The sequence below is a fragment of the Cupressus sempervirens genome, chromosome 8 (genome assembly GCF_028749045.1).
Source record: "Cupressus sempervirens isolate cs-2001-9-10 chromosome 8, ASM2874904v1, whole genome shotgun sequence".
In the NCBI taxonomy this organism is placed as follows: domain Eukaryota; kingdom Viridiplantae; phylum Streptophyta; class Pinopsida; order Cupressales; family Cupressaceae; genus Cupressus; species Cupressus sempervirens.
The window spans coordinates 850188548-850203229 of NC_143125.1; the positions used below are offsets into that span (position 1 = coordinate 850188548).

The 14682-nt window shown below is 34.1% G+C and overlaps 1 long non-coding RNA gene across 1 annotated transcript; it reads right to left on the minus strand.

Moving 5' to 3' along the window:
* Positions 1–128: 128 nt before the first annotated feature.
* LOC149545088 (uncharacterized) lies at positions 129–11984 on the minus strand. Its single transcript, XR_016355308.1, has 4 exons — positions 11846–11984; positions 7216–7295; positions 457–541; positions 129–279 (listed from the first exon to the last, which is right to left on the minus strand). It is a non-coding gene; the product is annotated as an uncharacterized LOC149545088 (long non-coding RNA).
* Positions 11985–14682: the final 2698 nt, after the last annotated feature.

Genomic DNA, 14682 nt, shown 5'->3' on the forward strand with positions numbered 1-14682 from the left:
TAGATTAAAACTTTCCGTGCTGGGCACGGGAATATACAATAGAAATATCAGTTACCAAGAATAGTTGGCCATAAGCAATCAAATCTTAAACTCTGCAAAATTTCTTGCAAGCAATCTTTGTTCTGTCTTCGGCTGAAAAGGAAAAAAAGAATTTCAAATCTGAGATTGTTTAGATTGCCCTATTCGATTCAAAAAGCCATGGAAGTCACCGCAATTACATCTCCAAGAGGCCTAATGTGCCTTGATTCAGTACCCACATGCTTATCTCCACGAAAAACTCTGCACAGGTCCTCCAGTGGCCTCAATTTCGATCATATGAACAGAATTCTAAATCTAAATGAAATTAATTAAAATTGAAATATAAATCAAAGTAGAATATTATAACTAATTTTGAATTTCAATTTACTTCTACATCTAAATCTAAATGAAAATGTAAATAAAAAATAAAAATCTCACCTGCAAAAATGTTACTCCAAAACTTCAATTTACTCCTATTCAAAAACTCCAATCTAATCCTCCAATAACCTCCACCTCTTCCTTCCTGCAAAAACATAAAATGAAAATGAAATGAGGAGCCTTGGTTTTATAACTTCTGAGAGGCTCCTCATATCCCCCAACAGACGTCTCTTCACATTCCACGAATTTGTTTCAAATTCCCCCACTCCTCACAAAAAAAAAGCATGAATGTGCATGCAAAATTATATTTAACAAAAAAAAAATCATATTGAAATTATTTCGCCCCTATTTTTTCGAGCCCTATTTTTTCGGGTCCTACTTTTTCGGGCCCTACTTTTTCGAGCCTATTATTTTGGCCTCCATTTGGCTTCCTATTATTTCGGCCAGCTATTATTTCGGGAATTCTTTTTTAATATTTAATTTGGAAGTTTGTAACTGCTCCCAATTCTTTTTTATTGACAAGGAATCTTGGCATATTCTTGTGCTGGGCATTTGTGCTGCCATTGTATAGAACGCCTCTCGGCGTAAATATCATGTCCTATGAATTTCTAGTTTGTACGCTAACTAAGATGGAGTCTTTGATGAATGCCTTGAATGATATTTAACTCTTCCATCGATGTTTTCCCTAATCAAACTGCTCCATTTGAAATGCCCTTTCTTTGTCGATCAAATTTCATGTAGCAGGCATTCGTAATGGATGCATATTATTTAATACACTTTCCATTCTTCGATCGTGATTTGCGAATTCTACAATGTACAATCACCATTTTCTCCTAATGTTATTTGCATATTATTGTCGTAGTGATACTGAGTATTGATATTGTTGTATGGCAACCATAAAATAATATGGACAGGAAAGCAAGTTTACAACTATTGCTTTAAGATTTACTATTCCAATATTGATGTATTGATTATATTTTTGGCATCGACTTCTATGCTGATACATTTTGCAGTCGGGTTTGACTCATTGGCCCAAGCTCCAAACCGAACACATTATGTACATAAAGCTTGAGTTGGCATCCATTCTCCTCATAGTTTGGAATAATAGTTTCAGATCATTCACTTCTTCCTACAATAATCTCCTCTCACACATCTGGTTTTTTTCTTCTACACTTCCAAGATCCAGATGCAATTTTGACAATATTTAATATAAAGTGAGATATCATCTCATCTTTGATATTAAAATTTAGATTGAAGGAATGAGGATTTCCATAACATCATTGTCTACTTATATACTCAGTAAAATTTTCCAACATGAACTTATTTATACAGTCTGTTTAGCACCCACAAAATCCCTAAAGACCAACTTGTTCTGATACCATGTTAGTGAAATAAAATCTGTAACTTGTAATAGCACTTGTAGATATTTTTGTGTTTTTCAAGTTACTATTTGAATGAATATATATATATATATATATATATATATATATATATATATATATATATATATATATATGTAATAAATAGGAATGCCTCTTGAAGAGACATGTCTCTTTAATATATTAACTTACATTAGATATAATTAGATATAGTTATAACACAATTAATATACTCTTAATGTATTATATATATATATATATATATATATATATATATATATACGTCAATTATTTCATATATAATATTTGTAATATATTATATATCTCATATATATAATATAATTTATCCGACAGAATTATAACATTGACAGTTCAATAGGCACGCACTAACAAGATTATATATTGAATTTAATGAATAAAAATTGAATTATATTATCTTTGATGTTTCTTATAGCCCACATTCAATGAAAAAACTTGCCATCAAGGATAACAATTTACATTGACAATATAAACTTCTATAAATTGGAATTACATAGCATATTAGCAATTTTAAACGCGAAAATTATGCAGCACATTAGCAATTTTAAATGGGGATATGAGTAAGGCATTATGGAGTGGCAATTGAATAAATTATAGCCTAGTTTTTTATGACTAGACGATTTCTTGTTGGGCATTTGTATAAAAATCCGACCACAACATTACTAGGGGAGAGGACCTAGTATTTGAGCATGTTCCACTGGTTGTTATAGGAGTTGTTAACTAAATAGCCACTTACTGATTTAATATCCAATATTTTTGACAAAATTGTACCAATAGTTGTAACTTTAAATTTGTTCTTGTTAATGAGACTACCCATAATTGAATGAAATGTGTCCCTTTTCCCAAAAAATAACCAATAGTGTGATACCACATCAGCTGCACAAGTATGGGGGTCTCTAATGTAGTATGATTGGTCTCACTTTTTTTGGGTTGTTTTAGACACCTTGGCAAAAAGCATGTTGATGTGGCATCATATTTGATGATGTGGCTCTGAAACCTTAGTTATAAGCAGGGGCCTTGCCAAGTAAACTGCTATAAAAAAATGGAAGTGATTTGAAATTTTCACAAAGGATTTTGAGAAGCGTGAAGTTAGGGTGCTCAACTATGGAGTCATCTCCCTTAGTATGTAAAAAAGTATTCAGTAGAGGCATTTCAAAAATTGTGTTGGTCGTCCTGCCAGTGAAAACCACATAGTTAGAATGAAAAAATTACTAACGAAAGTGTCACTTTATGAATGGTTTTAACATACAACATCTCAAATTAAAAACAAGAACACAATGACTTTCATAAAACTTACCTCGTCATTTAACCACTCTCGGTAAGAATAGGTATCTGTGAGGCCTCGCCCCGACCCTTCGTGGCCTTAGTTGTTACTTTATCTTTTTGTTACTCACAATTCGAGATGTCGAGACATTATCTGATACTTAGAACATATTATATTATTTCATGTTATGTGATGTTACTTTCAGATTTATTGATGTTTGTCATTTAAATATTTTATGTACATGTATGTGATGAATTAAGTAAAATGTAGGATTAACACATTGATTTTTGGAATCTTTATGATTAAGAATTAAGTAGGATGAAGAAACCCTTATTGATGTATGTTTTAAATTATGTGATTCCTGATACGTATATATACATATGTACATGTGATTTTTTGGGACTACTGATGTGCACAATGAGTGTGCAGATATTTTAGCCGAGGAAACCGACGGAGGAAGAGAACTAATTTCTATGTGTTAATTTTGGAAACCTTGTTGTTCATAATTCACGTATTGTATTATGAGATGTATGTATGTATCTTTCTATGTTCAGTAAATGTTAATGTTTGTAATTATGTTCTTTTAGTGTCGCTTGACACTCGTAAATTGTTTATGTGCTTCAATGTGTTGTTTAGGGTTAGTTGTTTAACCTTTGGACCCAAGTTGGTTTAGTTGGTGTCAGTTTGCTTTTGGGTTCTTAATCGAGGTTAGTCTTCCCTTAATCTAGATTAGTGTTTAATCTACAATGATAGAGTAGTTGGAAGGTCCTATTTTATTCCTAGATTTTGTTTGGCTCTAAACATTTTTCCTAAGGCTTAAAACATGATATAATTATACCCAAAGGGTATGGGTATGGGTTAGGGGTCTTTTCCAACCCCTAAGCCCCTTTTATTGACTTTTGAGGTCACTCAAAAAGTCTCTTTTTGCCTTTGTGCGAAAATTGACCATGGGTATCTTCAGTTACTTCACCTCATCTTCACTTAGGGTTTAACCATAGTGTAGGTTGAGTTAGGAGTTTCTAGAATTGCTAGTGGGTGGAAGTAGTTATTGCTCCTTTTGGGTGGTTGAGTTGGAGGCTTATTTAGAGGCCTTCATTGGACTAGTTGAGGTTGTTACTCAATCTCTACATTTAGAGAGGAGTTTTGAAGATTGAAGCAAGGAAGTGGAAACTCTACTCAAGTTTGTTCATTGCCATTGCCTCTTTGTGCAGGTAGGAATTGTCATCTCCTTTGTTCAGATTTCATTCTTGTTTCATGCTTATGCTACCTTGTTGTTGTTTCAATGTTTGTATGTTTGTGGGTATGTTGGGAAGCTTTGAAAACCATGTTATTTTTGGATGATTTCCTTTCATGTTCATGTTTGCAATTTTAAGATTTTTCTTGCATGGGTGTTTTGGTATTACTCACCCTTGGAGAGGGCAAAAGTGACCAATTTTGGGAAAGATCTGTTTAGTCGGACTCCAACCAGTGTAGAGTCTCTTCTCAAGATGAGAAGAGGGAGAAAGGGTAGGGTGTTATGGGCCCCTACCTATCAGCACAAACCTTGTATGATTATGGTATGTTGAAATAGAAGAACGAAAGTTCTTGGTATATAGCCCCGATTGGGCATCTGTTGGTGTTGTGCTTGACTTCTCCTGGTTAAAAGAATTCACCTTTCCCTAGTTTTGATTCATTGTGAATCCTATTGTGTAAACCACGTATGATTATCCTTGTTTGATTGTCTCTTGGTTATGCTTGGTTGTCACTCGATTAGATGTTTGTTTCCTCCACGGTTCGTAGAAATGTGTTGCTGAATTGGATATGGAACCCTTGTTGAGGGTCATGAAGGAAATTTCATTTAAGTGTTGTAATTCAGGATTGAAATCCTATGTAATTTGTATCTCAAAACTTTGTTGGTTTGGCAACGAAGCTGGGTTTTCTTCCTGATTCTTTCCCGGCTGAGCCTTTGAATCAGGTTTGCCAATAAAATTGGTGTTTGAGTAAAATTGTTTATCTTGTGATTTAATTGTAAATTTTAAATTGGATGGATGCACATCAAAACAGGATGGAAATGGTGTTGTTTTAATTAGGCAAATTTCAAGTTTACTTCGATGTTGGAAACGAAAATTATATCATGGATGTAGATTCAATTTGATTGAGCAAACTATTAAGTTTTTCCTTATATGATAAATATGAAAATTTATGTTAAGAAAAGAAAATGATTATAGTTAATAGTTCCATTTAGGATGTTTAGGAGATAAAATTTAATCATGTATTTATAAGACATAAAATATTGTAGCAATGTTTTAATTCTATTCAAAAATATAGACCAAGAAAAATATTACTTTTGCTTTGTAAATCCACACTTAGAAAAATTAGACGAAAAAAAAAGTTGTATCCAAGAGCCATATAGTCTCTGGAATTTGTATGGGAGAAACTTATTGTTACCTTTTTGGTAACAGAGAATCTAAAGATTCTCTCTTTATACCTTTTGCTTTATTGTTTATTATTTTTAAAATTAAACACAATATTAAAATATCCATCAAAAAAAAAATACAAGAAAAGAAAAATATATCCTAAATATCTATAATCTTACCAAATAAACTTTTTGACTTGAATGTGTCTCCATCTCCCCTTGGACGTTACCCTTAGAATGTATATTTAAAAGAAAAAAAAAAGTTTTATAAAATATGGTTGTGCTTGGTCAACTATAATAATAATGGGGGGGTGACGTCACCCTGCCCCTTGTCCCATCCCCTTTTGATTTGGGCGCTCACCCATCTTTTGGTGGATATAAACAAAGTGTTTAAGTTTTTTTTAATGCCTTCACTTTATTGGATCGCATGGGGTTGGGAGGCCTGCCATTGTACAAACCTTGGGCAGAGCGCTGTCCCAAGTGCAGCGCTTGGGAAGCGCTCATGCCTTTGGGCTTGTGCAGGGGGATGTTGGGTTAGTATAGGTTAGTTTGGATAGGTTAGTGTTTAGTTTAAATTATGTTATGATATGTTAGTTTAGGATAGTAATTGTTAGGATAGTTAGGAATTTTTTTGATGTTAACTTTATTTTATTACAATTATATGTAGGTTAATTCTATTGTTTAGTTTAGGTTTTAATGATGATAGTTTCTATGTTTAAGTTGAGTTGTTTTATTGGGATTTAATTAGTTTAGTTTAGATTTTGTTAGAAGTCATTTCTAGTTTTATGATAGTTAGATCATTTTAAATTTAGTTTAGTATAAGTTATTTTCTTGTTAGTTACTTTGTATTATTTGTTAATAGTTTTAGCAAGTTAGTTGTAAATTAAGTTAGTTTAGTATTAAATTATTTTAAAATATAATATAGTTGGATTTTAAATTAGTGAGTATTTTTATATATAGTTTTTATTTTAGTGATCTTTAAATTTTGATATTTGATTTATGATTGTATTAGCATTATATTAAAAAGTTTAGTTTTGTTATGAATTAGGTATCATGATTAATTAATATTAATTTATAGGTTCCATCATTTTTTAAATTAGTGTAACTTTAGTTCTATACTAATATGTTTTTTTAACTAGTCTAAATGTATTATCAAGTTAATTTTTAGTAGGTTTTTGATAGTTAATGATTATGTTAAAGTAGTCGAAATAATTCTAAGTTAATAAATTGTATATATATGTTATGTTTTAATTCTAGTTGATTGTTTTTCTTAAGTGACTTTTCAATATCGATTAGATTGTCAATTGATAATTGTCTAAGAGAATTGTAATTGAACTTGATCTAGTTGAACTTGACTAAAATTTCTTTTTATTATGTTAACCTTATTTGAGATGAAATGTAGAGAACTTTTACTTTGACTGTGATTGCAAACTTATCTACTTAATAAATTTTAATTATTAACTTTTTTATAAAAAAATGTGTGTGTGTGTGTGTTTTGCCCCCGTAGTTTGGGCATGACAGTATCAAATCTTTTTTTTTGGTGTGATTTTCATGGATCGCCAAGAATGTTTTGTTGTTTGTGTTCAAATTTTCATGGAACACCAAGGCTTTTTTAATCTTGTCTATACAAAGGCACAACACTAAAAACCTCAACTCATCATTAACATTGCCATAGACAAAAAATATTATATAAATCTCACATACATTATTTTAGAACTGATAGAATGATTAAGTTATAATACCTAGTCGAGGCAAATAATGTGTTGTTGGGTTCAGCCTCCTCTTCCAGGGTAAGTACAAGAAACTCATTTCCCGCCATATCCTGCAAGAGAAAACTAAATCAACATTACACTATATGAATCATCTACAAAAGAAAAAAGGAAGAAACGAGATCATAAAATCAACAATAATGTGCAAGAATGACAGAGGAAAAGGTTGTGGCATTTAAGCAGTGCCATCATTGTTGTCTTGGTGGTAAAGAATGCTATGTTACCATGTTTGTATTCCTTTCCTAGGAACCAACGGGACTTTTGCTGAACTTTCCATTGGATTGAAGCATTAGTATGCCAACGTGTTCATTGATGGCAATTGACCAGATCTAAAAGTTAAAACATAGCTAAGAAGGTATGTGGGTGTATGTCAAGTCAAACGCCTTATCAAATCATCCGTGCTGCTATAAATCACAAGGTAAAGATGGAAGAGTTAGCCGCCCATTTTCTCACAAAATCACAGTCCGTCACACACAAGCATGCCCAGGGACGTGATTAGACACCAAGGAGGACAAGACGCATGACCAAGAAGCCCTCCCAAGCCTATGCGGGTCTCACTATCCATGTGCGGCTACCCACAGTACATCAAAGCATCAATCACTAGTGTTGCCTATATTTGATGCAAAACTCAATATACCTTCTAAGTACATACGAAACCTTATTTTTTCTTACGACATATTAAACAAAATTCTCGGGCACAAAACAAGGAACTCAACACACATCAATAATAAACACCTCCACTATTAAGAGGTGCTCACAATGTGTAAAATTAAACTCCAACATGAATATAAATCTCATGTCCACCAGTTCTTTTGTACATCGATCTTAAGCTGATTAGCACTTTCTTATTATTACTCATAGTGTTACTAGTGCTAGCATCACCAATAGATTTGTTAGGATCTATTTGCTATGAATTTTCTATGAAGATGAAAACAAGAAAGAAAAGGGCACCTTAGTAGTATTCTGATTTGCATCATTAGATCCATTATTATCTTTAGGCAGAGCTGCAGACTGCTTCTTGGTATTCTCCAGGAATTTGATCTTATTGTTCATTTCAGCTATAACAGCCTCATTTTCTGCAATCTCCAATCTCTTGGCTAAAGCATCCCTTTCTTTCCTTCTCTTTTCCAATTCAATATCAGAGAGTGACATAGAATCATGAATCAGAACTATCTTTTCCAATTCAATATCAGAGAGTGACATAGAATCATGAATCTGAACTATCTTTACTGGCTCATTGATCTTAACACCAATCTCCTTTTGTTTTCCTTTGTCCTTAGCCCCTACAACAGGTTCCACATTCTTTACTCTATTGTTATCAACTTGTAGAGCAGTATAGTTCTCAACTTGTTGTATCTCAGGTCCTTCTAGATTCATTTTATGAGTTTCTAGAAAATTTTGCTCTTGCCTCCTAAGTTGTTCAACTTGTCCCACAATCTCAGGTTGCCATGCACTAGCTGCTATCTCATTTTTCTTCCTTAGAGTAGCAATTTGCCTTAGTAATTCTTGTTTTTCTTCATAATTCTTTGTAATCATTTCTTCCCTTTCCTTTTGAAATATCCTATTTATAGCTTCTTGCTCAGCAACTTGTGCTTTCAAATTTTCATTCTCATCAGGATCAAGGATAGTGAACTCATACCCAAATGTTTTCTCATCATTAAAACTCTCAGGTTCTAAGTGTCTAGGTCTAACCTTTTTAGGGGAATAATTTGACATGAAAGGGTTTGTACTATGCTAGAAAAGATTGTTACTAGTCCTACCCTCCAGACTAAAAACATGTGGTTGCACAATCTTCTCCTGGCATATCATTTCAGGGGTATTATAGAAATCGTCATTAGACAAAACTGGATGAGATCTCAGACCTTTGGAGAAAGGCACTATTTCAACAGCAGAATGGTGAGCACTATTTTTACCTACTACCTACTCCTGCGAATAGCTCCCTTTTTGCACCTGGTTCCCCTTCATAGCCCAATTCTATCTTCCTCTAGGAGGGAGATCAATTTGTAATTTGATGGCCGGGTTTCTCCTCACATTTGCCCGTGTATTTGTTTTGCTCCTTTGCCATTTATACATTTTATTTTTCTTCCTGAGAAGGGTCAATGGTATATTTCAAGAATAATTATCACAAGGCCAAACAAAATCAGATATTTTCTTCAAGATTCAGACCTGCTTTGATATCATGTTGAATTTTTATAAATCTATTGCAAATGTTTTCAGCACTCTCTTATTAGGTGTGTCCCAATGCAACATCCTCCTCTCTATATATATTTTTAAAATTTTGATTTATCTCATATATAATTATATATAGGTTTATCAATTGAAGTTATCAAACATCAACACATTATTGTTTCAGAGAGTCCCTAAATTCTTAGGTCACTTTAAGAAAAAACTGTGGAAAAACTTGGCAAAGATTTAACTTTTAGTATTGTGTATTATAAAGAAGATTGGGCCATGTAGAGTGCTACACAAAAATGGGAATGATGCCTATGAGATAGAACTCACACAAGGGGTTGCTATCTCATCCATTTTCAATGTTTCTGATTTGTGTCCTTTTCTTTTTATGGAGGGTTCAGACCTACAAGGCAACCTAGCGAGAAACAAAGCCTGCGAGATACCAATCAACAAAGACCACCATAGAGACTTTTTAGGGACTTGATACAAGCCCACTCATGCCTGAAACCTCTTCAGCTTAAGGCAAGGACTAAGGGGCATCCACATCATCAAAACCACTCAGGGGCACGATCCCGGTCTCATCCCTTATGATGTCAGAGCTTTGCACTCAACAAGACTTGATCCCTAGTAGGCTCTTTGTGAGCCATTCAACTTCACTAGTAGACCAAGGGCCCATTGAAAATTTGTGTCCTTTTAAAAGCTCTATGGTTGCGGATACAGGTCAGGATGAAGATATTCTCAATGAAGAGTGAAAGACTTGCCACCACCTAACTGGTTGAACTCGAGAGCATTTTGGATACAAGGGAGGAAAAGAGCTATAGAAAAAAATCTATAATGAGTATATTGTAAGATGGCAGGGTTTCCAACGTGAGGTGTTGTTTGGACAACTAGAGAAGATATCAAACAAATTGCACCATTGTTCAAGACCTCATCTCAAATGGGACTTGAGAGCTCTCCTCCCCTAGGTGTATGATGCACAAGCACTTAGTCAATCTGATGCCTCATGAAGGCTTTTTGTATACATTCTTCTTTTGGTGTCTTCTCAAGGATTGACCAAGGTCCTAAGGACCATTTGTAACAATTTCAAAACACTTTGTAAGGCTATTCAGCCGCTTGTCCTAGATAGATCAACATGGTCCTCATATGGTCAACCATGGCTCAAGGTCACCAAAGGCGTCCAATATGGGTGGAATCCATATAATAAGGCTGTGTAGACCATTTTAGTATGTTTAAAATGATTTTGATTCAGTTTGGGTTGTTTGCATGAGATTTCGCAACAATCTTCAAAAGTTGCATAAAGTCGTCAACTTTACAAAAAGAATTGTCAATTATGCAAACTTGACAAAAACAACGGTTACCTAATTTGAATTATAGCTAAAGGTGGTTGAGGAAGGTTGTTCAGAAATATAAATTGTCCCTGTGGGTCAAGGAAATGGTGGTTCTATTTTTGAAGAAATTCAATAAATCTGATGTTTCCTGATTACCCATGACTGTATTTTGGCTATTCTAATGCTTAGCATTGTTCCACATGGTTTCATATTGCATCAACCCTGGTATGCATCCAAAGTAGGGTATGAAACCACTCATTTGGAAGTGGTTTGAGCATCTGTCATGGTGTATGCAAAACATTTAAAGGGTTTTTAGTAAAAGTGCATGGAAACCCTCTTTTGTAAGGGTTTTGACAGAAAAACGCCCTTATATCCAATGTCCATTGTGGGAAAAACGTAGAAACTGGTGGAATGGAAGCCAGGGGACCCTTCTATCAGATCACGGTGGTTGTTGAGCAGGAAATGGTACTGGGAGAAAATAATTTGATGCCCTAGACTTGGCATATGGTATTTGACAGGCCTAATTGTGACCTTGAAACTAAAGGGAAATGCTAATTTACCCCACCTGTTACAAAACACCTCATACTAATTTTCAGACATTGTTTGTCAATTAATAGTAAATACTAATATCACCCAAATTTCAATGCCCCATTGTACGATGTATTGTTTTCCTAGGATGACCCTTGTAGCTCTATTGGGAAGCCCATGAGTTGCCTTGTGAAGTTGGTTTTGAAAACCCTTGGAAGTCCCAAGTTCTGCTCGTGTTTGAGTTGTCTTAATTGACTATGTTCTCACCTCTGTGTCCTTGCATCAAATAGATGGTTTCTTTGGCAACCACACTTTGTCATTCTGCTCTATTCCTGTTCTATGACTGAGTCTTAATAAATCATGATTTATATACATAGGATCTTAGGAACTGTTATATCTTATATGTTGTTACGTTCTAACATGACTGAAGGGTTTCATTTCAAAATATGAGGTAAATCCAAAATATGTTCTATTGTACCCAAAACATAACTCAGATATATAATTTTATGATGATCACTTTCTAATAGAAATACATACTTCAACATGGTAATCAAGGGAAATAAGGTAGGAATTACATATCGATCAAGGTATTTCTGGTACTCTTCATCAGCATTCATCTTCCCTTCCTCAGAGATCCTATTTATTAATCTTTCCTACCATTTCAACATACTTCAACAAGATACGATTCTGTTGTGTTCTATTCCTTTGTTATTCTCTGTATCTAGGATTTCTTTGAACTCTTCTGTCATAAGCTGATGTGGTCCCCTCAGAGGGGGGAGGTTGTTGAGTTGCTATAACAGGGGGGAGGCTATTTAGTCAAATAGCAACAATCAAGAATTTATAAATATAGAATTAATTAATAAAAAAGAGCAGAGGCAAAGATTAATCTCCATATAAGACATAAGGTTGACAATTGCATTAACAATTATGGATAGAATTATTTATCTAACATGGTAGTTGAACAATCTAATTTAATTCATAAAGCAATTGAATAATAGAATATCACAAATTGATTCATGTTAATATAGATTTGTCTCCTAATCAAATAGGGTTGAAACAGGCCTAAATTTGATAGGAGATGTTACATGTTAACAAATTTATCATAATGTCACTATAAGCATCACAATCTACAACGAAGTGTCATTTAGCCTTTAACTGCTCCAGAAGTCCAAAAAAAACACACGCTTTCTTCCCAAATTTGTCCTCATTTGTTAAGGATTAATCTCTTAGACAGAAGAATGTTGAGCTTAGGTCTATGAATATTAACTTAGTCACGGGATTACCAAATTTCGGCCATGAGGTTGGAAATTTGGTTAACTTCAAAATTGTATAAAAAAAATCGTTCAAAATTACTCAACATTCATAAGGATATATACCTATCCCGCGATAAAAGTCTTCTTTCACAATGAGTGATATATACTCAACATTCTCATGATAGATGGATTCATGTTGAATCACTACTCATGAAACATGGGTCAATGAGTTTGACTCAAAATCACATAGATAAATCCTTATAGCAATATCACTATTTGACTTGCTGTGGAAATTATCTCCTACTTATCAATTGATGAGCTTAAGGGGCTTTCTAATGAATGGTTCATAATGCACAACACCTCGTGAAGATTTTGCAAATGGGGTTGCAAGCTTTGGGTTTAACCATGGAGGAAACTCTATAGTTAAGCGTGCTCAGGTTGGAGTAGTACTAGGATGGGTGACCTTCCGAGAAGTCTTGATGCTTCACCCCTGCGAGCATCACCTAGATCCAATGAGTGCTAAGTGTTCCATTTATTCTCATGAGAGATGGATTCATGTTGAATCACTAATCATGAAACATGGGTCAATGAGTTTGACTCAAAACCACACAGTTAAATCCTGATAGCAATATCACAATTTGACTTCTTGTGAAAATTATCTCCTACTTATCAATTGATGAGGTTAAGGGGCTTTCTAATGAATGGTTCATAATGCACAACACTTGGTGGAGGTTTTGCAAATGGGGTTGCAAGCTTTGGGTTTGACCATGGAAGAAACTCTATTTTTAAGTGCACTCAGGCTGGAGCAGTACTGGAATGAGCGACCTCCTGGGAAGTCTCGATGCTTCACCCCTGTGAGCATCACCTAGATCCAATGAGTGCTAAGTGTTCAATTTATTCTCATGAGAGATGGATTCATGTTGAATCACTACTCATAAAACATGGGTCAATGAGTTTGACTCAAAATCACACAGTTAAATCCTAATAGCAATATCACAGTCTTTTTTCACATTTTTTGAGGTATTAATCGCATTTTATCATCTCTCGGCCAGACGGGAAGGTTTGCATACAGACATATGGATACAAGAATTAGGACCAGATGAATTTATTGAAGATGGCTGCTAGGAATTTCTAAATATGGAAGGTAGTGATTCAAAAATTTCAGATCAAGGATATGAGCCATCTGGTACCTAAGAAGAATCAAAATCAGATGAGGATTCGAAAGATGAATCTCTTCTCGAGTAAGACGAGGATGATGAAGCAGAAGAAGATGCAGATTGTGAATAGGAGGAAGGTAAAACATGGGATGAATTAGAAGCTGAAACCAGAAATATAGATAAGGAGATGAATCTGACAGTAAAGTGGAAAGTTAAAAGCTATGGAGAAGTCTCAGGCACCTGATATTACAGATTCAAGAGGAATTCCTGCCGAGAGACATAAAGTCAAATGAACTGAACTCTTTTGCATTTATAATTCTGCTATTTATTTATGTGCATAAATAACTATTTATCAAATGATGCATATATGTTGATAAGTGTTATTACTTTGGTAGTCTGACTTCTACGACAACCAACCATTTGGTTCTTTGTGCAGGAGCGCATTTTATGTTTTTGGTTAGCTTCATTAGTATTGAGTACATTCCATATATCTTTTAAATGCTAAAGTCTACTATTGCGCGGTTCTCTATATTGATCAGATCATGGTGCAGGTTATTTACCACTTAATTTATGGAGTTTTAATCAACTGCTTGTTTTTAAACTAGATAGACAAATCAAGTGTCTAGTGAGCTAAGTAATCCGTGAGTAACTACAGAGATAACAAATAGAGGGGTATAGATCTGTTCAGTACCTACCAGAGATAATGAAGAGGAAAACTGGAAACAAAAGAATACGGAAAAAATCGATAGGTCAAATTTGTATAGAAAAATTCACTATCATCATATTGATTAAGGAGATATCAGAGTTGGTCATAAGAAAGATATCAGAAATGAATTCAATATGTATTATTGTTGCTGAACCGGTTTATATGCATAATGATACCAGAGTATAGCATATCTATCAGAGGTACTCATAGCCCAATCCACATAGCCAGATCAGGGGCAGCAGCAGTTACTTCATCATATCAAATCAATAAGAATCATACATTGCAGAGCTTAACAT